Source organism: Motacilla alba, chromosome 3, assembly GCF_015832195.1.
Source record: "Motacilla alba alba isolate MOTALB_02 chromosome 3, Motacilla_alba_V1.0_pri, whole genome shotgun sequence".
NCBI lineage: Eukaryota > Metazoa > Chordata > Aves > Passeriformes > Motacillidae > Motacilla > Motacilla alba.
In genome coordinates this window covers 2518060-2536125 of record NC_052018.1, presented here as the reverse complement: position 1 = coordinate 2536125, position 18066 = coordinate 2518060, and the positions used below count along the sequence as shown (strand labels likewise).

The window sequence follows — 18066 nt, the reverse complement described above, 5'->3', positions numbered from 1 at the left end:
CCCCAGAGTGAAGAGCAGCTAAAAAAGGAGCAGGCACTGATGGCTCGGGGTATTTGGAGAGAGAGGAAATATCTGCCAATGATACACAAGGCTGTGCTTCTGTGACAGCATCACAATTTCACAGATGTAATTCTGAGCTTTCTTCAGGTGATGAAGCACTGCTGGAACATCAAAAAGCCTCTTAAGAGAGGGAGTAGGGGCCCCATTTTTCGGCAATAAAACCACAGGATGACACACGCTGGAGAAGCAGTTTGGTTCCCAGTCCAGGGGCAGAACTCAGTCACTTCCCTGGATGCTCATCCTGCTCCACTCATCCATAGCTGGGAGGGTCATGAGGGCACAGAGCTGCTCATAACCAGAGCTCAGGGTTACAGAAACAAGTTCTGCTCAAACAGTTGCTCTTTTTGCTTTCTTTTCCAGGTCTCTCCTCACAGCCACTGGTCCAGAGAAGCTGTGGCTGTCCCTGGATCCCTGGAAGTGCCCAAGGCCAGGTTGGACAGGGCTTGGAGGAACCTGGGATAGTGGAAGGTGTCCCTGCCCATGGCAGGGGTGGCACTGGATGGGCTTTAAGGTCCCTTCCAACCCAAACCATTCCAGGTTTCTCTGATTGCCCCACCCAGGGTTGCTGGGCATGAAAATCCACGTTGCCTCAGGAGACACTTGCACTGCCACAGGCATCGGACAGGAAAGAGGAAGGGAAAAGCCAACCCTTCCAAAACAGACAGGGAAGCAAAACTGATTTCCAAATATCAGGCAACATTTCCTGACATTTCTCAAGAAAGCATCAAAAAGCTTTTTAGCCAAAAAGGTAACTAGAAAACCTCCCCCAGCTGAGAGGAGCACTGGGAATGCCCCTCTTGGACACCATTCCTGAAGGACGCAGCAGGAAAGGTGCTGCCACAAGCTGAGGTCTCAGCAGCTGCATAAAGAGCAAATGATTATCAAGGTGCTCAGATGGGCTCATCTCAGTTTTTAATCAAAGTTGATGGTTAAGTCATCACTCACTCAAGGATTTTCCATTCCCCCTCAAGCCCGAAGCACAGGAGGCAGTGGTGGATCTCATCCCAGCTCCTGCTGTACTCAGTCACCACATCCCAGTCCCTGGTAAGGAGGGAAGTGCATACACCATGGTCAGATTTATTATCTTTAAAACCATCATTGACACACTTGGCAGAATTCAGAGCTCTCATCTGGGAAGATGAAACTTGCTACATCTGACGTGGGAGTCAGACATCCCTTCTCCCATAATGGAGCTCACACTGACAAACAGACACAAATCTTGGGGAAGTCACAACTCCCCCCACCCTCAGTGGGAACCAGGGCTATTAATTTCAATTTGGAGCATCAAACCCCTCAAGCCAAAAGCAGCAGGCAGAGAATAACCACATTTCGCTGCGCGCTCCGCGATTTATGACCTGGAATTTCAAGAGGGGAAGAGCAGCTCTCGTGCTGCATTTCATTTTTCTGCCTCTAAAACCCTCGCCAATAACAACAGAATGTCACTAAGAACCAGCTCCCTTCCCAAAGGAGCAGCACGCGGTGGGACAGACCCCAGCTCCTTCTCCCACAGCATTATTCCATGTGAAGGGCAAACGGGAGCGAGGGTTTAAGTGCTAAAGCAAACAGAGGCAGCTTTAACACACAGGTTGATGAAAGAGGCTGTACACAGCTGCTCTTGAAGTCATTTCTTTGTAGTCTTCATTCCCACAGATAATTATGAGCTTAAAGGTTCCAAGACTTCAAATGATAGTTTGTGCTTCCTCCAAGCGTATATATATATATAAATGAATTTTAGATCTCATGTGCTTTTTAAGCCAAGATTAATGAATCCTCACAGAAATAACAGTAATGGCCACAGTTACCTGAGTGATAGACTGGGGGGGCTCAGATGTGCTTCTGGTTTTGCAGGAAGGCTGAACCTCAAGCTGGCTAGAACCTGGAACTATTTAATTTACAAATTCTTAGGGGTAATGTTACTGCCTTGGAGACTACGCATGTACAAGCATTCCTTTAAAAGTAGATTTGAGAGATATTGATTTTTAAGAGGATTTCACAAAGCACTGTTAGTAATAAAGGTAGCATTTGGGAGAACAAAGCTGGAAGTTTTAATTCCCTAAATGCTGTGATTGGGAATTTGGGAGAACTCAAGGCCAGGGAATGAAGGAATTCATCTGGTTTTTCACATCCACCTTGAAATAAGAAATGACAGTGCATGGGCCAGCAAGCCTCTGTGGAGTGACTGGTGTTTAATAAATTATGGCAGTACTTTAAAAAGAGATACAAAAAAAAAAAAAAAAAAAAAAAAGACCAAAAAAAAATACTTTAAGTATTTAAAGAATAGAGAGAACAACAACAACAAAAAAATTAGTTCTACTCCAAGGGCATAGACCAAAAAAAGAGCTACAAGCAAGAACTAAACACAAATAAGTTCGTGGAGGAAAGGAACAGGTTTGTTCTCTGCCTCAGATCTGAAGAATACACTATATTTTACACAGCAATTGTATGGGGAGAAGGAGTAGGGGGAAGAGAGTATCAAAATCCAAACAAGTCACAAGGCATCAACAATCCCTTGATGACAGCAGAGTAGTTTTTGTTGGCACAGCTCACGACAGCTGGAGGAATAATTGCGATGCTGAGCGAGGATGCCGAGAATATTTCGCTTCAGAGACTCAGATGAAAGATGTTATCCACAAGCACTTTGCAAATGTTAATTAAACCCACACAGCCCCTTTTTTGGCAGATCAAGAAGTATTTATCCCTATTTTGCAGAGAGGGGAATGAATATCTCAGGCACTTTTAACTTAAGGTTAAAGCTGCTCTTTGTACTTAGGAAGTGCCCCACAGATACAGCATTAAAAACACAAATTAATCTTCCCAGTCCAGCACAGTCAGGATGGAGCTGATCCCTCTCACTTCTCTCTGACTACTGCCCCAACAGAAGCCTTGACTCTGCAGAAAAACCAACCTCTGAGATGAATATGGGCACTACAAATGAGCTTTGAAACAACAGCAACCCTTGGCGAGTTGGAAAAGAAAAAAACCCAACCCGATTCCACTGCTCTTCCTTTGGTTTTCCCCTTCAAAGGTGACAACTTTTCCCAGGTTTAAAATCATGGAACAACCTGAGTTGGAGGGCATTCATAAGGATCATTGATCCAACTCCTGGCCCTGCACAGACACCCCAATAATCCGAAAGCATTGTCCAAATGCTCCTGGAGCTCTGCCAGCCTTGGGAATGTCACCATTCCCTGGAGAGCCTCAGCACCCCCTGGGGAAGAACAGAACCCTTCCCTGACATCCAACCCAAACCTGACACAGCTCCAGCTCTTCCCTGGGTCCTGACCCTGTCACACAGGGAGCAGAGATTGGAGCTGTCCCTCAGGAAGAAGCTGCAGCCCCTGATGAGTCTCCCTCAGCCTCCTCCAGGCTGGACAAGCCCAGTGACCTCAGCCCCTCCTTGTAGCTGCTCCCACCATTCCAAACAAGCTTCCTATTCCATAAAACACCATTCTCCAACAGGATAAAACAGTAATAGTGTCAATTTAAGCCAAAAGAGGGAGTTAAAGCAGGCAGAACCAGCGGAAATAAAAAGGAGCAGTGAAATCATTACCAAAAAAAAGACAAAAGAGGCACAAAGTATTTGAGGCACCTACACTGGCAGGGCAGGAGTACCACTGTGTCCTGGAAAAAAAAAAGCTTTTCCTCAGAAGAAAACCACTCCATTATTTGCTAAATTGACATGGAACATTTGGTATTTGAGAGGGGAAGGGTCAGTTTGTCAGATCTATAAAAGAGTAGCTGAGAACATCTGCAAGGTCAGGAAGAAAATGCATAAACACACATGTGAACTAAAACACCAGAATACACAGCGGTGGTCGATGCCTGTGATCTTACCATGAAAATAAGCATGTTTGGAGTTCCTTCCTGTTCATAACAAAAACAAACCCAAACCCCTGAAGCAGCTGATTTAGGATATATTTCAGTTGGAAATACATTTAAGGGTGCAGTTGGAAAGGAAACCTAAGAGTAAGTGGAGCATTTTTTCTGTCCAGCAGAAACGCTGTGGGACAGGGTCCCTCCCACAGAGCTCACACCCAAAGGCACACACCGATTACACACACAGTGTGTAATAGTTTTATAGCTCTGTATTTATATTCCATTTATGTTTACAGTGTAACCCCCAGGGCACAGCACACAATTCACCACTGTGTGCCCGTCAGCTCAGGAGACTGTCCAGGGCTGCAAGCTGCACTCAGAGCAAGCACAGGAGCTGAAAAGCTTTTCCCAGGCGAATCCAGTGCCTCAGCTGGCTTTCTTGGGAGCTTGAAAGATCACAGGAACTTTAGGAGCTTGAAGGTCTGGCTTGCAAAAGCAGGCTGCTACATGCCACAGCACAAGGGGCCATCACTGCTTTGTCACAGCCGCACACAGGTGCCACCATTTCCTCACTGCTAATCCAAGCTACAGGAAGCTCCAAAGACCCAGGGAAAACCTGAAACCTCCCCAGGGAAGCAGGTTGTGCAATTCCAGCATTACCTGTGCTGCTGCAAAGTGGCACAGCCAGGACACAAACTCGGGGTAGAGGCAGCAGATATTTGCTGCTGCATTCAGTTCCCCCCTCTGCGACCCTTTCCAGGCTCACTCCACCAGCCAGATCCAACTCCTGCTATTCCCATGCACAGACAGCAGGAAAAGGTTCTTCCCTAGAGGGTGGAACAGCTCTCCAGGGAATGTTCCCAAAGGAATGGTGATACTTCCCAAAGGTGCCAGAGCTCCAGGAGTGTTTGGACAATGCACAGGGTGGGATTGTTGGAGTGCCTGTGCAGGGCCAGGGGCTGGACTCCGTGATCCTTATGAATCCCTTCCGACTCAGAATATTCTGTTTCTGTGGTTCTTTGCCCTCCAGCTCAGAGCTGCTTCTTCAATGTGCTCACTCGTGGTACTACAGGCATTAAAATAATGTTTTAGTGTAGTTTTTAGCAGCCAAGTCAAAGTATTTTGGCTCATAATTTTTGGCTCATAACCTGTGCCCTTGGCTTCTGGTTATATTAAAACTGCACACAGTGAGGCAGATATTGAGACATATTAAAGGTGCTCTGCATCCAGAGCAATTCCCACAGAAATGTATTTGCAGTCCACTTCTTCTTGATGACAAGGCTGGAATGAGGGCAATTCCAGCTGGGAACTATTCCTGTGTTTTAACACATGCTGCAATGCAAGGCAGCTGCACTGACCTTTCCTGGCTGCTGGGCTGGGGTTTTTTCCCACCAACATTTGAAGGGTTTGGACTGGTTCTGATCTGCTGCCACTCTGCCACGTGAGCAGCCCTGTTCCAAACTCTCAGGAGAGCTGTGAGGCTCAGCACTCGAGGCTGCAGGAGGAGCAGGGGGCTCCAGGCAAGGGGCAGGGGCCAGGTCTTGTTATTCCACGCTTTCCGATAAGAGAGCCAGCACATTTTTTTGCCTTCCCACACAAATCCATATTTGTATGGCTGCCAGCTCTTTATCACTTCCCTTTTTGCCTTTTTGGTTGCTTGTTTTAAACTTTGCCCAAGGTTACATTCAGCAAAGGCTGCTCCCTCAAAATACAGCATTAAACCCACTATCACATTAACATCTGGAAATCGCATTTAAATCCTTCTTGAAAGCGAATGTTTTGCAAATGAAAGCCCCCAACTGAGCCAGAAAGCAGAGAATTTCTGCAGCACATCCCCTTTGCATGTGAAGCATTTTGCAAAGGCCACCTTGCAGCTGTTGTCTTGACCTTCTGGAGATCAATGCCCCCACCTGTGCTCACCCTCTCCTGGGGTAGCAAACACCGCACGCAAAACAAGCAGCACTTGGTAGCCTGGAATTTGACACTGGGTATAAACGAGCTCAAAACCTCCTCCATCAAGTACAATCAAGTACTACTGCTGCAGTCCCCAACTCAAAGCCCCCTCTGAAATGGCTTAGAAAGAGCCCGGCAGCTGTTGAATTAATTCCCTGTTTTTCCCACCCAAATTCATGTTTGGAATCTGCACATCTCCGACTAAAAGCCACTTTGTAACTCTCAGGCACTGCTTGTGGCCTTTGATAATTTTCCTTTGGGGGATCATCACTGTCCGTAGAGTTAAAGGTTAGGGGTTTTTCACCACTACAGCAGCATCTGTATTTCTTATTTACAGACTCAGACATCATCTGTAATTAATATTTTCAGTAACCCCTCTGCTGGCCCTTCACCTCTGTTATCACCCTGCAGCTGCTCAGGGATGCCTGACAGGGCCCCTTTTTGCAGCTCCCATGTCCAGCAAATGTTCCAGACAAACAGGAGACTATTCCAGATTATCCCTCACCAGATTTAATGACTCTGGAAAGATCCCCAGGGAAGGAGTGTTTATTGCCAGTGAGCTCCATTAAGCAACCAACAACATCCATCAAAAAAAACAGCAAAACAACAGGGTTTTAATTATTTTCCAAGCTGGCTGTAGCACACAGAACATCACAGAGCATGTGCCGTACAAATGGCCTGCCCACAATTCTCTGCATTCTTTTGGGGACTGTCAGCAAAGACAGCAACTCCCAGGAGGAATAACTTTACTCAAGATAACCAAGCAGTAGGAAAGCCCTGCCTTTTGCCCCACAGTGCCAGCAGAGAGAGAGCAGAGTTACTGGGAAAACCTTTCAGACAGTGACACGCTCCTGGCACAAGCGGCTTCGTTTAGGATGTGGCTCTGCACTGCTGCTCACCTGATCTCATGGCCTGGTGCTGCTGAAAACAGGGATCTCCTCCCCAGCTTCCAAGCCTGAATCAGGGAGTTAGGCTGGAAGGAAACTGTCTGGACTGAGAGGGAAGGAACTGGATCTGTATCAGTGCAAAAAGATCAGTGGGAGCACAAGGCTGAGAGCAAAACCCTTCCTTGTATCTCCAGCTTGCCATGAGATCAGTTCAGCTACAATGCACAGGCACACTCTAAATTTAGAGAGCTTTCTAACTCTAAAGCTATATCCCACGTCCATTATTCCTCTCCAACACAAGAATGAGCCGTGCTATTATAAATGCTTTTATACCAGCGTTGAGCTCTCCACCCTACAGGAGCACACATCAATTGTGGATAAAGTGGTTCAACTTTGGAATGTAGACAAAAACTGAGACAACGTTAATGGTGGTAAAAGACAGGTTGCCTGGGGAGAGAAATGATCAGAGATTTAAGAGGAAAGGGGGGAAAAAAAACCCCTACAGATAATTTACCTGGGCTTGGGTCACTGCTCATTAGTGCTCTGAAGAGAATCACTTCACAAGTTATAAATTAGGCAGCTCTTGGCTTACTCCCTTATTATCCAGCTCAGGCAGCGGCCAGGAGCCTTTCACACGCACCGGATAATGGGAACACTTACTCTGAATAAAATGAACAGAGGCAAAGAAAAAAACAGGGGCTTTCATTTGGGCAGGAAAAACCATCAGGAGACCCAGCAGTGGCATTGGGTTTCAGCAGTCACTTCTCTGTCACTCTGCATTTCCTCCTTCTCTGGAGAAGGGAAAACCTCTCCAAAAACAAATTCGGGCTGTGCAGAAGTTGTTTTCTCCTGTTGATATTTCCATCTACCCCCTGCAGGTTTGGGATTTCCAACAGACTTTTTAAAAGCTTTCCCATTCAGGCTGAGCTCTACTCTTAAGAAGTTTCTGGAGAGCCTGTTCAAGGCAGACATCTAAAAACTTTTAATTTTGGTTATTAGGCAGAGCTCACCGTTCAACAGCAAGTAGTCAATTTCTGTCTCAATTTTTTTATCCTTTTGTAATTGTGGCTTGGAAAAAAAATGCAGCTGTAACATTTCTTTAAGCATTCATGATTTTTTTACTGTATAGAAATAAAATGCAGCAGACAGTAATATACCAGTGATACCTATCAGAACTGGCAAGGGCAAGATCACTCTTTTCCCACACATCTTCTAATCTCCTGCTTATATCTCTGATAAAATAAACTCATTATTAAAAAGTGCTTTAGTCTAAAGGTTAAAGGTTGACAAAATCCACAACTTTGGAACAACAAAAGCCAACTTTGACCAGAAAGGCTGAGACGGCCAATTCAGCCCAAAAATTTTGGCAATTTTCCCTCCTTAAAGGAGGAGATGTGCAGCTGCAGCCCCGCCACCAGCAGCAGCCTGACACTTGGCCTTGCTCTTAGGATTCCATCTCGGAGGCAAAAGCACATGGCAACAAAGACACACTTGGCCAGTGAACCCAAGAGGATCTGTATAAATTAGCTCCCTGGAGACCTGACAAAGGCTCCCTTCCCTCCTCAAAGGCATCAGCTCTGCGATGCCTCACGGGGAGCACTCCAGACAAAATTAAAAGGCCTCTAAATCTGTCCACAGGGAATGGCAGCAGCTGGACCAGCAGGATGAAGCAGAGATTTCAGGCAGCCCCACACAGGAGACAGGAGGGGAAAAGGGAAGAAGTAAATCCTCCTTTCCTTAGGGGCAGTTTCAGTGCACTGCAATCCCCTTGCACCCTTCCCAGGTTACATCTCTCCTCTAAAAATGCCACTGGTACAGAGAGCTGAGGCACTGTGAAACGACTCCGACCCCATTACAGATCCAGCCCCACTCAGCACCAGCTTCCAAAATCTTCCCCCTCTCTTTTCAAATACTAATATGCAAAACAAGGGCTGCCAGAGCTCCAGGAGCATTTGGACAGTGCTCTCAGGCACTGGGTGGGATTGCTGGGGTGTCTGTGTAGGGCCAGGAGTTGGACTGGATGATCCTTGTGAGTCCCTTCCAGCTCAGGATATTCTTAAATTCCAGGTAGGTTTTCTTGGTTTTTTTTTTTTGCATCACTACCTAATACAGGTCCAGGCTGAAGCCAGCCTCAGAGGCAGAAGTCAAATCTCTTCTGCCCAGGAGCCTCCCTGGAGAGGTAAAGCTGCCCCCCTTGCTCACTGCTCTGGACCAAGAAGAATTCCTCTTCTAAAATTTTAAGCATCGTCTTCACAACAAGATGCCCGTGAATTCCCCATCAGCCTTTCTGCTGCCTGTGGGAGGCACAGATCTTGGCTTGCTTTTAGCTCCTGAGTCACTTGGGAGCTGGGAACAGAAGGAATAAGAATCCTTCAGTCATCAGCATCGCCAGCTAAAAACACCCAGAGAGCAGCAGCAGGTCTGAGAGCCACCGAGTGCAGGAAGCACGTGACAAAAACATCTCCAGTGGTGAAAAATTTAACAACCTTGTTATTAATTCTGAACAAACAACAACACCAATTCCCACTCTTCCTTTGATTTGCAACAGGAGGAGGAAGAAATAAAGTTGTTTAAACAGGAACAGCTGTTACATCAATGCCAGCATAATGGAGTCTCCAGCATCCTGTTCTCGGGAGATCTGTCGATGTTTGAGGAGGAGTTCTGCCTTTTCAAGAGGATTTCAGAACCTCAAACACCAACCTGCAGCTAGATTTTCTCCCTAATCAGAAGTCAATTATCCTGCTGAGTGATGACAGAACAATTCCCAAAGTAAACCCTTCTCCTATCAGGGCCCTCCGTGTTGTGCTGGGAACTTCCTTACACAAAAGCAAGGAGGATTTCACTTGTGCTTCCCACAATTATTTCCAAGAGCCTCCCTCTGAACTACCACTGCCTTCAGTGTAGAAAAAGCTTCACCTGACAATGTGAGTGAATGCACTTTTATCCACAGCACAAGTTCCCCAGTTTTTATCAAGTCTGAGGAGATCTAGAATTACACCCAGCTGTCTCTAGAGTTCACTCACAGAACCAAACTTATGCTACTGCCATTGTTTCTCACTTCCCAGTCCCTGCTACAGTAATGCAAACCTCCTGGAGAGTCCTTTAAATAATTTTAAACCACTTTGAAACAGTTTTATTATACTAAATAATTACTGCAACATTTTCATATCACAAAGAAGTTTTCATCTGTTCTCAGGCTTTGTTCCTTGCAGGGTTCTCATCCCAGCATTGTTCCCTTCCCAGGTGTCTGAGGTCAGATAAACTGAAATTAGTTCCAGAGAGAGATCTCAGTATGTGCTGTTGGATAAATGAAGCCACAAGTTCCTAGAATGGGTTGGGTTGGAAAAGACCTCAAAGCTCATCCCGTTCCACGGGGTGGCTGAGCTTTGTTATTTAACAATGAAAAGAAACAGCAAGACCAAGAGAAGAATCAGGCAATCTTTAAGGTGGGAAAATCACAACAATCCAACCATCGACTCAGCACCACCACGTTCACCACTACACCAGGTCCTCAAGTGCTACATCCACACATTTTCTGAACACTTCCAGGGATGGTGATTCCACCACTGCGCTGAGGAGCATGTTCCAATGCTTGACAACCCTTTCCATGAAGAAATTTTTCCTAATACCCAAAATTTACCTCCCCTGGCACAACCTGAGGCTGTTTCCTCTTACCCTGTCACTAACCTGAGAGAAGGCCTGACCTCCACCTCCCTACAACCTCCTGTCAGGGAGCAAGAAGAGGCCTGGAGAATTGCAGCCCTGCACTAACACACCGTGGAGGATCTCACAGCAACTTGATGGCATTCACCTCACTTGAGCTCCTTCCCTCTAACCCTCTGTGTGATCCAAGAACCGTGAGCAGAAATGAAATAAACGCACAAACAGTGACTTATTCTCCCCAAACCCGAAGCAGCTCCTGGCGGGAAGGGAGGAGAACAGAAACCAGGCTGACATTCCAGGCTGGGCAAGCAGGAGCACTCCAGCGCATACTGCTGGCTTTGTGATGTGCCACAAAGGCAGCCTGTTCCAGCTCCCCCGTTACACATTGTCCCACACAGCCTCTGCTCCCAGTTTCAATGGCTGCATTAAATGGAAAAGTCCCCTGGGTGATGGCACGAGGAGCTGGATTCTCCCAGCTCCATTTCCCCAGCGTGGCTGGATCACCGCAGGGATCCCGGGGAGGTCTCCAAACCTTCCCCTGCTCCAAGCTAATCCAGGAGGTTTTCCCTACATGGAGTCTCTCATCTCAAGGGATTTACTTGGGCAGAGCAAAATTCCACCACACAGCTCAGCATTTTACAGGCCCTCTCCACACTGGCTGTATTATTCAGGCAATGCACTAAAAAAAGGTGAAATATAAATAAATAGATGCAGTGTTCCAGTGCTGTCCAGGAAGAGCTGACCCCTCATTCAGGGAGATCAATGTCTGCTGCATTTATATCCTCTAAGGCCAAAAATAATGCTGGAACCACCAGGAGAAACAGCCAATTAAGCTGTTTTTCTCCCAAGCAGATTAAAAATTACTCTCAATTTATTATCTTACTAAACTACAGCTGAAATTATTATAGTAGGCTGGCTGTGGGCTGACAGGCTGGCTGTGTGCAACTTCACATACACGAGAGTAAAAAAAGAATGAGAAAGGATCATTAATATAAATTTATGTATTTATATCTATATATAGATATATATATATATATATATTTGTGAAGGGAAGGAATACTAAAAATCCTCCATCCTTCACCAACAAGCAGGGACACCCTGAGGAGTGATAGAAAATCAGCCTATAGTTTTTGGATGTATTTCTGTCCCTCTCTCCTCCTCGTGGTGTCCCCTGGCCAGGAGGACTCCCCAGCTGGGTTCAGGACTGGTTGAGGCACAGGTGACACATCTCGGCAGGCCAGGTGAGGCTTTGGGGAGCTTTTGGTGTTTTACTGACAAATCTGTGCAATGAACTGATTGTTCTGCACAAACTGGCTGCTTTTGGGAGAGAACTGCCACAAGGAGATGGTCCTTTGGCTTCCCTGTGCAGAACAGAAGCCACAGTGGAGCACAGACAGAGCTGGGAGCTCTTTGGGGTTAAAGGCAGGAAGGAAGCACTGGGGAAGGCAGCAGAGAGGAAAGAAGAAAAGCACAGCGGTGGAAAGAGCAACGGAGGCGTGGAAGATAAACCTGAACACTGGGGAAAACTGCTCTGGATGGTCCAGGGAGCTGTGATTCAGCACTGAGGAAAACATCCAAGAGTTCTCAGCTGAACAGAGGCCCAAGTTTCCCAGGCTGCCCACAGGGCAGGGCTTTAATCACCCCTGTGGGAGCCCTGACTCACCTTAGGGCAGCACAAAAGCCACAGATGTGAGTCAGGGCAGATAGAGAAAACCACAGACTTGTCAGCCCCAGGCACGTCAGTCTGCAGCCCTGGGACTGCAACCCTGGTGTTAACACTTTAATCACATCACATTCCACTTCTACTTTTTGGAAGCCACTAATAAAATAAATATCATTTACGCAAAGCAGAGGGGATGAAAAGCCAGGCCCTGCCCTTGCAGAACCAGAACCTGTTTGATGACTGATTTATATTTATCTAACTAAGACCAATTCTCTATTCAGATTTAATTTCTTAACCAATGCAGAGGGGAAGAGGGTTTAACACCCAGAATGATTCTTGTTCTCATTTAGAAGATGCAGTAAACACCAGCAGCCATTTAGTTTCACAAAATTGCAGCAGGATGCAAAGATGCATCCCATATCCTTCAGCAAAAAGCCACAACAACAAAAAAAAAAGCCAAAACAACCCTGCCCGGGCTCCTTGTTAACAATGTATTGTTCTAGTGACTCAGTGCACTGGAATGCTATCAGGTTTATTCATAGCTTTTCTGATAGAGTTTTTAGAGTAGACACACAAATCTTTGCTTTTTAGAAAAAAAATATAAAAGGCTATGGTTTATTATTCCATGGAGCATCAAAATTCCTGGTTTCTCTTCTATGACTAAATGTACAGAGAACTGCAGCAAAAGGACAGGACGTCAGAAACCCAAAAGTTCTTTCAATCTTCTAGTAAGAACACTCAAGAGGAGAAAAAAAATGACCAAAAATTGGAAATAGTGAATATAGTGAAGATGGTCAAAAACATGAAGCATTTCTGTAAGGACCATTGAATCAATTAGGACATTTTAGTCTGGAAAAGAGGCCTCTGACAGGGGACACAGTAGGGATTTACAGAATTGTATACAAATGCAAGTGACAATTCCCCAAACATGAGCTTATTACAGTACACGAGCTGGCAGTAGGTGCAGTTACCAAAAGGAAGTGGTTCACCACACAAAGTTAAAATCTGAAATGCCTGGAGAGAGGCTGAAAGCACAAGAGCTGAATAAACTGACGAGAGATGAAGGACATTCCTGCTGGCCATGGCTGGTGACAGCACAGGCCCAGCCTCCCACAAGCTCAGCTGTTTGTTTGTTTGTCCTTAGTTTTTAAGAAGCAGGCAAAAGTCTCCAGCATCTTCTGAGGGGAACAGCAGCAAGAAGCAGGAATTCCACCCCTCACTTCCCAGCGCTCCCGCAGGAGGTTCAGGCAGCACAAACCCTCTCTGCCACACCCAAGTGCTGTCCCCCAGCCCTTCTTCACTGCAGCTATGAGCAAAGACCACACGAGCCCGTGTGAAGCACAGGAAGCATCAGACCCACGCTGGTGTTCACGTGGATGGTGCCACATCCTCACAGGAAGGAACCTGCTACAAAACTCCTGCAGAACTTGGCTTTGCTGCCAAGCCAGGAAGTCTCAGGAGGTGTTTGAAGATGAGTCTCCTGAAAGTATTTTTAGATTCCAGGCCCAACCCAGTTATTTAGATATTTGGTGTCATGAAGAGAGTTTTGCATAAGAATTACTTGTTAATGTGTCCCTTGAAACAGGTTTATTTTGCCATTCTGCTCCATGGCAATCATAGACTGTCTCCAGCATCTCCTCTATTCCAGCTCCCTGCCAAGAACAGCCCTTCCCTCAGCTATCTCCTACTGACCTAAATCCATACTCCTTGCTTTAATCACAGTCTTCCACCCTAAAAAGGACTCCAAACCTGAAATCCTCCTCTCCTACATTCATTCCTCTAGGCACCGGGCCCACTAACCCAAAGGGCTTCTGAAGGTCAATGCTGAACCTGCTGCACACCACAGCAGCGTAATAAATGTTGCACGGGCCAAATGATGTCCTGGGGGAAGCCTGTGCAGCCCGTGGCCTTGTGCAGACTGCACGGCTGTCAGCCCGAGACTTCCTCCTCCTTAAGATATGCAAAGAGAAGGAGAATTCAATGGTATTGACTGATTCCAGCTCCTCAAGTCAGCAGATCTGGCTCAGAGCACAGCCTGGGATTAGAGCTGTCGATGAGGACCTTGGCACGGTGGCACCGTTGGTCGATACCGGCATCGTTTGTCCTTCGCGTGCCCCCACTGCTACTCCCAGTTTTGTTATTCACTGTGGAATTTTTCACAGGAGCTGTGTTCCTGCTGAGGGGAGTCCCTGCTGTGTTTGGCAGGGCACAAGGATTTCCTGGATCCAAAAGGACAACAAGAAATGCTGTAATACACCTGAGCCCAGGACACCCTGCATGTACTGGATGGATATTGGAGAAATGAGGAAGCCACAAATAAGTTTGCCTCGCTTTCCCTTCTTTCCCAGAAGCGCAGGAATTCTCTGCCCTGCTCCCTGGATACATCCACAGCAACCTGATGACACAACCCAGTCTCTAAATGCATTATTTCATCCCTGACTTTTGTTAACAAACACTTTCAGTTTCAAGATTCATCATCCCACATTATCCTTAGGGAATCACCTGCTAGGACTGTCACAATAAACTCAATTGCTGCAGCTCCCACACTCACCTGACTTTTACAGCCTGTACTAGAGCATCCTCCTGGCTTTCAGACACCTGTATCAGGCAATTCCCTATTTCAGTCTGGCCACACTACTGCACCACATGGGGCAAGACATTCCAATTACTCAGAATTTACTAGCTCGAGTATTTACTCCCTCGCAGTTGTGAGTTCTAAGATGTTTGCAGACACCTCATAAAGCACAGGCTCGTTATTACAGCCCATTAACACGCATGCAAGACATTTTAATGTGTAAAAATTCCCCATGAAATAAAGATTTTCTCCTCCACTTTCAGGGCAAACCTGCCATCCTTACCATGAACTGGACAATGTTTTCCACTGGCTTTTTTCCTGCTCTTTTCCACCCACCAGTCAAGCCAAGCCTCATTTGGCTGATTTCATAGCACTCATTTACGAGCAACCCCGGCATGTGCCGTGGCAGGTCCCTCGTCCACCCTCCTCACTGAGCTCCAACACCTCCAACAAGGCTGGAATAGCTCTGGGGAGCATTTCCACTCCTGACCCTGCAGCACAGGAAGCCTCAGGTGACACCTTTCAACTTTCAGTGTTGATTCCCCACAGCCCTGAGCAGGTACCAGATGGAACTGCAGCAGTTCTCTGCTCTGTCACTACTGGAAGTGGGATGAGGACACATTTTACCACTTCAGATAAAAGGAGCTGGAGCACAACTTCTCCCAAAACAAGAGGTAAGCCAAGGAAGCTTGTACTTTTAGGAAAACATTGTCCAAGCATGCAGACTTAATGCTGTGCCCCAATGGAGGCAATTTGAGGCTGACATCAGGCACTGCAGAAAGTTTTATTCCTGAAATATGAAGGTACTCACTGTACACGGTGAGCAGCTGGCAAACTGGAATCTGTCCCTCTTCTGCAGCCAGCTCTCCACTCATCTGTCTGGAGCCTGTTAGAGAGGAAAAAGAGCTGTAAATACAAAGTGACCAAAACATTTTAACAAATTTTTTACATCAAGAAGTAGGCCAGGTAATCAATGCAAAACAGACACGCTCACCTCCCCAGCTCTGAGGTCAAGAACTCAAAGCACCTGCAAAGCTCTCAGCAAGGTCTCTCAAGCAAATGCTGTGATGCTTGAAAACAACTGCAGCACCAGCTGCCTTTGGAGGCTGTGGAGGTCAGACCTGAGCCAGCCCAGGAGAAAAGCAAGGTATTTATACATGAGAGCAGCAGGAACAGCTTCCCAAAGCCAGTTACTCCAGAGGCAGTGAATCACAGCTCTTTGTGACACGTCCTGATCCCCAAAGCACCATTACACATGCAGGGGAACAAATGTTTATGCAGACACGCTGCTGAAGGGTTGCATGGGCTCTGATCTGGAGTGCACCAAAGAAGTTCCCTTTAATACATTTGTTGTTTCAACACACTTTATCCCCTTAATGAGGCGCCTCTGAAGTTCTGCTTAAACCCATTTTGATTAAGGAAAAGATTATCCATAGAATTGCCAGCCGTACATGTTAGTATACATCACACACCGACCAACTGTGCTTCAGGGAGACATTAAATCCCCGTTCAATTAATAGAGACACCTCTTAAAATGAGCATTAAATAATTCCCCACAATGTAGCACAACAACTGGCTACTCCAGTAAATTGGAATAGAAATAACTTCCCATCTCTCCGCCAACAAAATCCCAATCAAAGCTTGCCCTTAAAACAAGAGGTCAGTACGGAGGGATGGGGGGCAGGAGTGTTACTACCTCAGTGCTATTGTGTGCTTATATTAAAAGCTCTTCATCAAAAAATTAAATGAAATGGATGCCTTTCATGTTTATCAATAACAGAGCTAATGGTTTTTATGTAAATGCCATTACTTCCAGCCAGATCTGCAAGAGACTGGAGCCACATAGCCCCATCTCCCCTCGCAAGAGACTCCCTTCAGGCAGCCAATCTAAATGCAAATTAAAATCAAATGCAAAACCAAGAGTTTTCTGGATGATACTGAACACATAAACCTAGGGACAAAGCAGAGATATTTAAGAGCAACCCTCCTCTTCTGGAAAGACTTCCTGATCTCACGTTGCTTTTCTATCATGAACATACATAAAAAATTAAAGTATAATTTGGTTCTCATTTATAGTCATATTATCTACCAGCTTCTTCCCTTCTACTGCCTTCAGTGTTAAAAAAAAATGGGAGGGGAATGTTCTTCTGTAGAAAGAATCAGCTCTCAGAGATGTTTCCCCCACAACAGGAGCATTCTATCACCAAGGATATTAAATCAGGGCCATAATAAAGCCCCAGTTGGATTTGCCAAGAACAAGCTGCACTTCCACATTTTCAGGGGGAAATTTCTTCTTGGAATGGAGCTGTTTTGCAAATCAAGGAAGAAGGTGTTACTACAGGATGGTTATTAAGAGGCAGAGGCACAAAACTGCTGTCAGCACAAGGAGCACCATGTTCCTGTAGCATAAAAGCTTTTTGAAGAACGCTTAAATCTGACCCCTACCTGGAGCACAGATCCAGCCAGGATTTTGTCAGCGCTGATTAAAACAAGGTTCTAATGGCAAACCTAAAAAGGACTAACCTTAGCAACCGTGCTGCTCAGCAAGGAGAATGCACAGAGGAGAAGCTGAGATTAAAACAAAGGGCAAAAAGCTGACAACCCAGCTATGGCAGAGTCTGCACGTGAGTCTCAGCGGGGACTTGCTCTAACTACCACAGGCAGCTCCACACCAAACTTCCATTCCCAAGAGGAGCACAAGTCCTTGGAGGGATGCTGCTAATTAACAACGGGGCTGAGTACACGCTCGTTACACGGGTGAGGAGCTGAGCACTTTGTGTGTGTGCAGGAATACTCACAGAGCAGAGCCTCGCTAATTAACATGAATAACTGCGAGACCACTGCTGCAAACAGCTGGATTTTGGGAATCAGCCAGCAAGAAACCCTGCAAAGTGGGGAAGCAGAGGGACAACACAGCCCAGCGGGCGCCTGGTTCGCTTCTTTGGGTATCTATAATTAAATAATTTATCATTGTGCTCCTGTGACTACGAGTGAATGTGCAGCCTGTCAACAAAGCACCTCCTGTTACGCAAAGCCTTGCTAAATCTGAAAGTCTGACTGCCTGTAGAAAGAGGTCATCAAATTCAAAAACACAGCCCTGACTACCTTCTCTCAGAAACTTTTCTCGTGGGCCAGCATTTCAGAAAACTCATCAACATTTCTTCATGTTCTGTCTTCCAAATCTATTGATCTATCCACAAAACCTCTGGCTTTCAGTCCTGGATCACAGTTTGGAGTTGCTAAGGCTCCCTCCTCCTCCTTCCTCCATAAACCCAGTGAGGCAAGTTTTGGGTCCTCTCCAGCAAAAGGAGACCGGGACCCCAACTTGGGCCTTGTCCCCACACCGACCATGCAGGACCAAGCCATGAGCAATGAGAAAAGGATGAGGCTCTTCCAAAACAAGCACATCTCCTTTTTTTCCCCCACTCTGGACCCACTGTGCGAGGCCG

At 46.3% G+C, this 18066-nt stretch overlaps 1 protein-coding gene across 6 annotated transcripts in view; it reads right to left on the bottom strand.

Annotated features, from left to right (window-relative positions):
- Positions 1 to 18066, bottom strand: part of EXTL3 (exostosin like glycosyltransferase 3) — a 133177-nt gene that overhangs the window by 74163 nt on the left and 40948 nt on the right. For all 6 annotated transcript variants that reach the window (XM_038131651.1, XM_038131656.1, XM_038131649.1 and 3 more), the window contains exon 2: positions 15429 to 15503. The gene's annotated coding sequence lies outside the window, so the exon portion shown is untranslated. The remainder of the gene's footprint in view (positions 1 to 15428; positions 15504 to 18066) is intronic.